Source organism: Haliotis rubra, unplaced genomic scaffold (assembly GCF_003918875.1).
Source record: "Haliotis rubra isolate DU_JTF1 unplaced genomic scaffold, ASM391887v1 Scf571, whole genome shotgun sequence".
In the NCBI taxonomy this organism is placed as follows: domain Eukaryota; kingdom Metazoa; phylum Mollusca; class Gastropoda; order Lepetellida; family Haliotidae; genus Haliotis; species Haliotis rubra.
Window position 1 is genome coordinate 152502 of NW_025767270.1, and position 6873 is coordinate 159374.

Here is a 6873-nt window from a genome sequence, read left to right on the forward strand (position 1 = left end):
CAATACACACGATTAGAATATATGGAGATGAAAATATCTTCTACAAAACAAAAAGTCACCCCTTCGTAGATCACACAATTTTAAATTGTGGCCCTAGTACGCTTCCATAGGTTTGGTATCTCGATCATGTCTCACGCCTCAGGTGTCGAATACAGTTGTAGCTAAACTGCTTCTGAAACGTTTATCTTTCTGATGATGAGTGTTGCTCGAGATGTTGCAATTAACCCTTTTCCTAAGTGATTTCCAAGCAGAAAGTACAAAGGTGTCACAAACAGGACAAGGGTCCTGTAAAATTATAACTGCGAAAAACATTTATTTGGAACATTCTATCGTCCTCGTGGTTTGGTAGACTGTCAGTTTTACCTGAAGTCATGGCGATGCATACTATAGAAATGATCCCTTAAGTATAACATGATGGGGATGCCCGTTGATGAATAAACAAGATTGCAGGCAGTTGTATAGATACAATTTACGTACGCATGGGTGATGTATTCGCTGAAAACCCAACAACATATGTAAACAAAACAAGATATGTCGTATCGTTCCAATCCATATTCGGACATAAGAAACAGCCGTAGTCTACAGAACTTCGTGTCTCCAGAAGCCATGGAAGGGGTTACTGGCAGCGGGCAGTTGGTGGACAGCCAGTCTTATAAAGCCATGTAATCCTTGACAATTCATCAGAAATAGATGGTCTTGTACAGCATGCCTTGAAACTGGTAACGAACACGTTTTCTTTCCTAGCAATAAACATCAGGGGAATTTGTTTTAAATTGTAATTTCCTTTCCGTGTGGAATTAGTCTTAACATGGGCTTTTGTCCTCAAGGATATAGAGGAAAAACGACGTCTTTTGAAGAATAACTATTTCCATTTCGACTTATAAGGGAATTTGCTTCATTGGCGTTACGTGACGGGATAAACTAAAATCAATGTGGTCAAAAACCTTTTAATTGGAACGGGCATTGATTTCGTTTTGACAACCAACAAGCAATCCACGATTTAAAACATGACATTTAGAGTGAAGTCTCTGGTTTCTACAGTCAGCATTAACGGTTGTTTAACATCCGGAACACTGAAAGTAATGAATATTTAGCTGGATTGCAAACTATGAATATACAGGTAGTGACTTTGTTTAACAGTACCATGTGGTGAATCATTAAATAGAGCAAACGCCCTGGGCTGATTTGATATGTGAAGTCTGCTGTTAGGTTTATGTGGCAGACATGATGCGTAGGAGGTTACATCGCCGTCACCTACCTCTGACAAAAATGTTCAAATGGGGGCGTATTGGAAGAGCTCAATAGCCCCTTTCGAGGCATGTTGCCATCATATCCCGCTGTGACGGTAATTGTCATGTAAACCAATTTCCTGAGAAATGGTAAAGAGATGTTTGTTCATTCTGTGAGCGTTTCTACAGGTAATGCCAACAGAATCTCCACGGTGATTGGTAAAGGGAGGGTATGTGTCTCCGAGCAATTGCCTGTACATGTACAAGCCTTGTCTTGCATAAACGTCTATTGTAAAAATGGCGATTATTCGGTTTTCAGAGGATGATGGCCTTTGGGAAATTGCATTTGAAATAATTGGATAATATCGGATTGATTGCTCAAGGGAGAAATACCGCCGATCTGTGGAAGGATAGCTGGTTATATGATTAATTCATGGCAAAACATATGTCACTCTAAGTTGAACGGGTGGTTACAGTGTATAAAGTGGATGAAGCCAGATTGAAGTCAATCAAAGGTCACCAGCTCAGCCAAAAACTGTGGTCCCAGTTCTATCACTTTCTTGGTTATCTGCTAACTATGATTTATGATATATGGATATCTGGCAGTTAAAGATTACCATGACAACACAGTATAACAGGGACACTAATACGTCTAGACTGACTATTGTCTCCAGAATGCAGATGGTATTTACCGTTTTTCTTCAATCATAGCTTGAAAGTTCTGATAAAGGTATAGACTCGACACCTAATTCCTCTCGGCTCAGTGTTTATTAAAGAACACTTGGAACGTCCTTCACACTGGCGTTGACATATGTTCACATCATCAAGTATCTGACAGCAGCAGTGGTTATATATTGATCTCCTTTTTGATACGTTTGGAACAATAATCATAACTGGAACCACGTTCGTGTCAGATATGTTGGTGGAAGAATTCAGACTCATTGTAACAGCCAATACCAATTGTCAAAGAATCGCACATGAGTTGTTTGTAAAGAGGTGTGTTTTTGAATAGCGACGTGATTGCTGACTTGGAGGACCATTGTGTGTCCAGACGTTGGTGGGCAGGGACCGTTGCAATGACGGTGACATGCTCATAAGCAGTCTTTATGTCAGCAGTGATTACAGCTACAAAACAAGGCTTCATTAAGACTCTCTGGGGACACGTTTCTGTAAATTTGATAGGCGTTCCAAAATGTACCTTTACAATGTGTCCTCAAGAGCAATCACGTGTGAAGAAATGTATCTAATGTACAGCACATAGTCCCAAGGACAAGAAATAAATTGCTTTTATTGATATGTCAATGTCCATTAGTGTACTTTTAGCACTGATATCCTAAGAGTAACCTAGATTTCCATAAGATGCTATGTTCACCTACGACTGCAGACCTTTACTACTGGGGCTCATAAGCGACCTGTTTATCCCGTTTTTCATCTAAAAATACCGAATAACTCAACTCCTTTTCATGTCGATATTCATGTCGTTTATTTATGAGTTTTTTGTTTCAAGTGTATTTCATGCTGTTGTTGTTGTTGTTGATAATTAGACCACCTATTGAAAACCAAATCCGATGCTGGTTATTCAAAAACAAAACTGAAAACAAACTGTAGGCTACCTATACGAGTTAAAGTTCAAGCACAGTCACATGTAGAGTCTTATATTGTTAGTCGTGTGGTACTTTGAATGTTGTTATGTTTCAGACAAGTGTTGCCATGACTGAAGCTATTCCACGACGTATGTTAATTGCGACATCCTATATTCGATCTCGTTAGTCGGGCAACTCCACTTTTGGTCGTTCAGCAATTAATTTACCAGCACATTTTCAACTTTTATGCATCAGGGACAAATAATCTCCGATGCCATTCCAAGTGACTTGTACCGAATGTTCCAATGTTTATTCAGATGGACAATTGGCTTGCCTTTGCATGTGTGTGTGACCGTGCCACAGATGGAGCAGGTGACGATCGCCATCAATATTTGATACATGGGATTCACGAAGCCCTGCTCATAATACAGTCGGAATACTACAATTGCCACAGATTTTTACAAATATTTTATTATGAATATGGAATATGGAGTCCCGTAGTTTCGTAGTACTGCTAGCAGGAACATCGATCTTTCTTGCCGTTCAAATCAGTTATGAATGGAACATGTAAAATACGTCTTAATTCCTTAGTCTAAATCCTGTTTAAACAACTAATGTTTTAGAAAGAAAAGGTTCAAAAGAATACATTATGCGGCAAGTGACACAAAAAATCGTAACATATCATTGTCCCGTCTTTTTCATCCAGACTGTTTTCCATAAATCCATAATGTCTGTAGCCCTTCACTTAACGAGGTTACTGGTTCGAGGACAGCCTTAACAATGTATAAAATGGTCAACGAAATCAGCGATTAGCCCGCTGTGCTTTAAATGGAAGGCCACTCATCTATAACAAAGTTCATCCATTATTTCTTGGACGCTTTGGCTGTGGTCCAGTGCGAGTAGGTTTTCTCGCCTTTTATGAAATCTCTTATGAGAAAATCTCACACGACAAACAGGTGAATGTCTGAGAATCATGCACTCTGTAACGAAGGTGAAGGACAAAACAAAATTACATTCGGGAACATGTACAATGTAAAAGAGACGGTATACTTTCCCACAGTGTGTGTGATTTCAGTAAATTAACAAACAATCTCACAATCTGTTTTTCAAGTTATCCCCAATAAAGATCTAGCTACCTTTCTGTCTGTCTGTCTGTCTGTCTGTCTGTATGTATGTATGTATGAATGTGTGTGTGTGTGTGTGTGTGTGTGTGCGCGTGCGTGCGTGCCTGCGTGCATGGATGGACGGATGGGTATATAGATAGATAGATATGCGTGTAAGTCTTTCTACAAACTGAAAATTGTTTTGTAACAGAGTTTACAAACCCTTTGATTTCTAGGAATATTATGATACCTTCCCGTTTCGATGTTTAAAGAATGAGAACGAGAATGAGGCCTAGTTCTCATTCTTTAACATTAGTCAGTACATGACAATGACATATAGAATATCTTTACATATTTGACAGATGCATATGATATTTTCCACAAACGGTCTGAATCACCAATAGAATACAAATTTCATGTAGTACGCCTCATGAAGAAGCTACAAATGTAGTCATGATAAAGATATTTGTGTGGGTTGGTTGAAGCCGGAAGATTTGAAATACCATCTCATTTGCTATATTTGACAAGGTAATGATGCATCTCCTGTCATGTGATATTTGGCATTGGATGTTCAACTCCTGTTTAGCCTACTTTACTCCGTGAACAAGAATTATATAATCTTGTCTTGTGTGCTGGAATATTTTCAAAAGAAATTTCAGGAGAACAACGTATTTAGTTCATGGCCAAAAGGCATCTCTTATTTTTCTGCTTGTTGAAATGTTTAAGTTGCTCCCTAATATGCACATACAGATATATAGTCAACTCAAAGCTGTTATGACGACATATTCATGTTACTTTCCACAACCGTGCTAATCTTGAATTCTAGATGATTTGAAAGGTACTATGTATTCTATTTACTGAATGAAATTCAAATAATCTTGACTATATTGAATGTCATGCAATGCACTTATTTCGGACAACATGGAAGATATTACAATGTTTATCATATTTTTCAGTGATTGAGTGCGTAATTATGAGTCCAATACATGCAACCCACCGCCATGAGACCTTGGCGGAGCCTATTGAGGTTACAGTCTGCATTTAAAATTATGTTCACTGCACTTATTTCTTTAACCGTGATGAGTCTATACAAGATGATTCAAGGTATGTGAATTAGCATCGTGACCTTCAACATGAAAGATGATTAGCCCATTGTAATATAAGATAACAATTCAGAGAATAAATCATCTCATTTGTCTGGTTAAATCATCTGAAACATGCGATCGAACGTAAAGGTAGTATTATGGACAATTAAAACTTATTTCTTCATGTCACCATCTGAAATATAAAATAAATAAGGTATTGCATTGTAGTTTCAGATCAGTCGTAACGTTGATGTTTGAACTATGTTTTTGCCTTTGAGAGATGCTACCTTCATGGTGAAACCGAACCGAGGTCTTCTTTTGACGTGCGACCAGATCATGATTCCGGCGTTCCGTATTGATCCTCGAGAACAGCACGTCATGCTCTGTGGTAATAGCTGAACCCACTTTAGTGTGTTTGTGTCAGAGAGCAGTGACCGTAGTGTGTCATTTAGCTTTGTTAGGCTGGTGATGCTTTCCATGGACATATGTGGAGTTTCCTGCACAATTTCACAATTTGTGCTCCAGTATATGAAATATTTATGCACGTCAGACTGGATTTGCTTCTTGAAATGTTTGAACAGTCAGAGAGAATGGACTATCAGACATGCAAACAGTATAACGCACAAGACGTGGTTCCATGGATTTATTTTACTGATTCATGAATTTGTTTTTCGTAGGTTATATATAACATCAGTATTTTGATCAGTCAAAATAGCTTATGTTATTCATACTCCAAAAGCTAGGTTGGTGAATATGTGATTGCTTCATATCCCAACTGTTCTTGTATATCGGCAGATTAATTAAACTTTGCTCACAATATGGACAGGCATGTCTAACAGAACAACACCATCAATATATGCCAGAAAATATAGGTGCACAAAATAAAAGCACAAAATCCTACGAAAACGTAATTATATATCTGATTCCCGCATTTCCTAGTCACCTAAATATATTTTGTAGGTAATGTCCTCAAGCAAACACTACACACTTTAACTGACAAAACTGTGATACAGCCCTGAGTCTGCCCTGACACTGCCCCGATGTTGCCCTGACATAGCTCGCATGCGACCTGATTTCGGAGGTAACTGTGCACCAAATAGACAAACCGACTGCACCAACTTCATGTAACTGAACGTGGCTAATTAAACCTTCTTTAGCAGACAACACTCAGGCAATCTTGCCTCCACGAAACCAACGATAGCTTACGGGGCATAATTAGCCTCCTGCTTAAACGTCTGACCACAGCTGCAGATCTGACTCCGGGATATCCCCTATATGTGTAATGTCAATTTGCTCAAGTCCTGCCCTTTGGACAAGCCACAACAGGGACAAGTCCGTCAGGTTCATGCGGTGTGACATCCTTGGTTAAATTAACTATAGAAATAGAGATCTGCAATCTGCAAAGAATGCCTTGCATCATAGTCAAAGATAATAAAAGATTGCGCATTATACCTGCTTAACACATTTGAGTCCAATCCTACCAGTCCTTCTTACATCTCCTACATGCAAGTATAGGTTTGTTTTATTTGTTTTATCTGATGATATTCAAGACTGGGTACACTTTTGCACCGACGTTTTTTAAGGTCTTGTGAATTATAGACCACCTGGAATTAAACTTGGAGACAAAGAACTCGAGTAATTTGAACGTTTGGGAGCGCTAACGACAAATTGTTTCAAATACCATGTGTCTGTAACTTATACTTGTAGGTTTACCGACAAATCCTAGACCTACCACGGAATCCCATATCCTCTCCATCTCGATCTGCGTTGTGTCTCTCTCTGCCGCTGGTTGCATGATGAGTCTCTGGTCAATAAACTACTGCCGTACACACGATACCTCTGGCTATGATTGCGTGGGTCACTTAGATCATAT

At 38.9% G+C, this 6873-nt stretch overlaps 1 pseudogene; it reads right to left on the reverse strand.

Annotated features, from left to right (window-relative positions):
• Window positions 1–242: 242 nt before the first annotated feature.
• LOC124254359 lies at window positions 243–413 on the reverse strand (annotated as a pseudogene).
• Window positions 414–6873: the final 6460 nt, after the last annotated feature.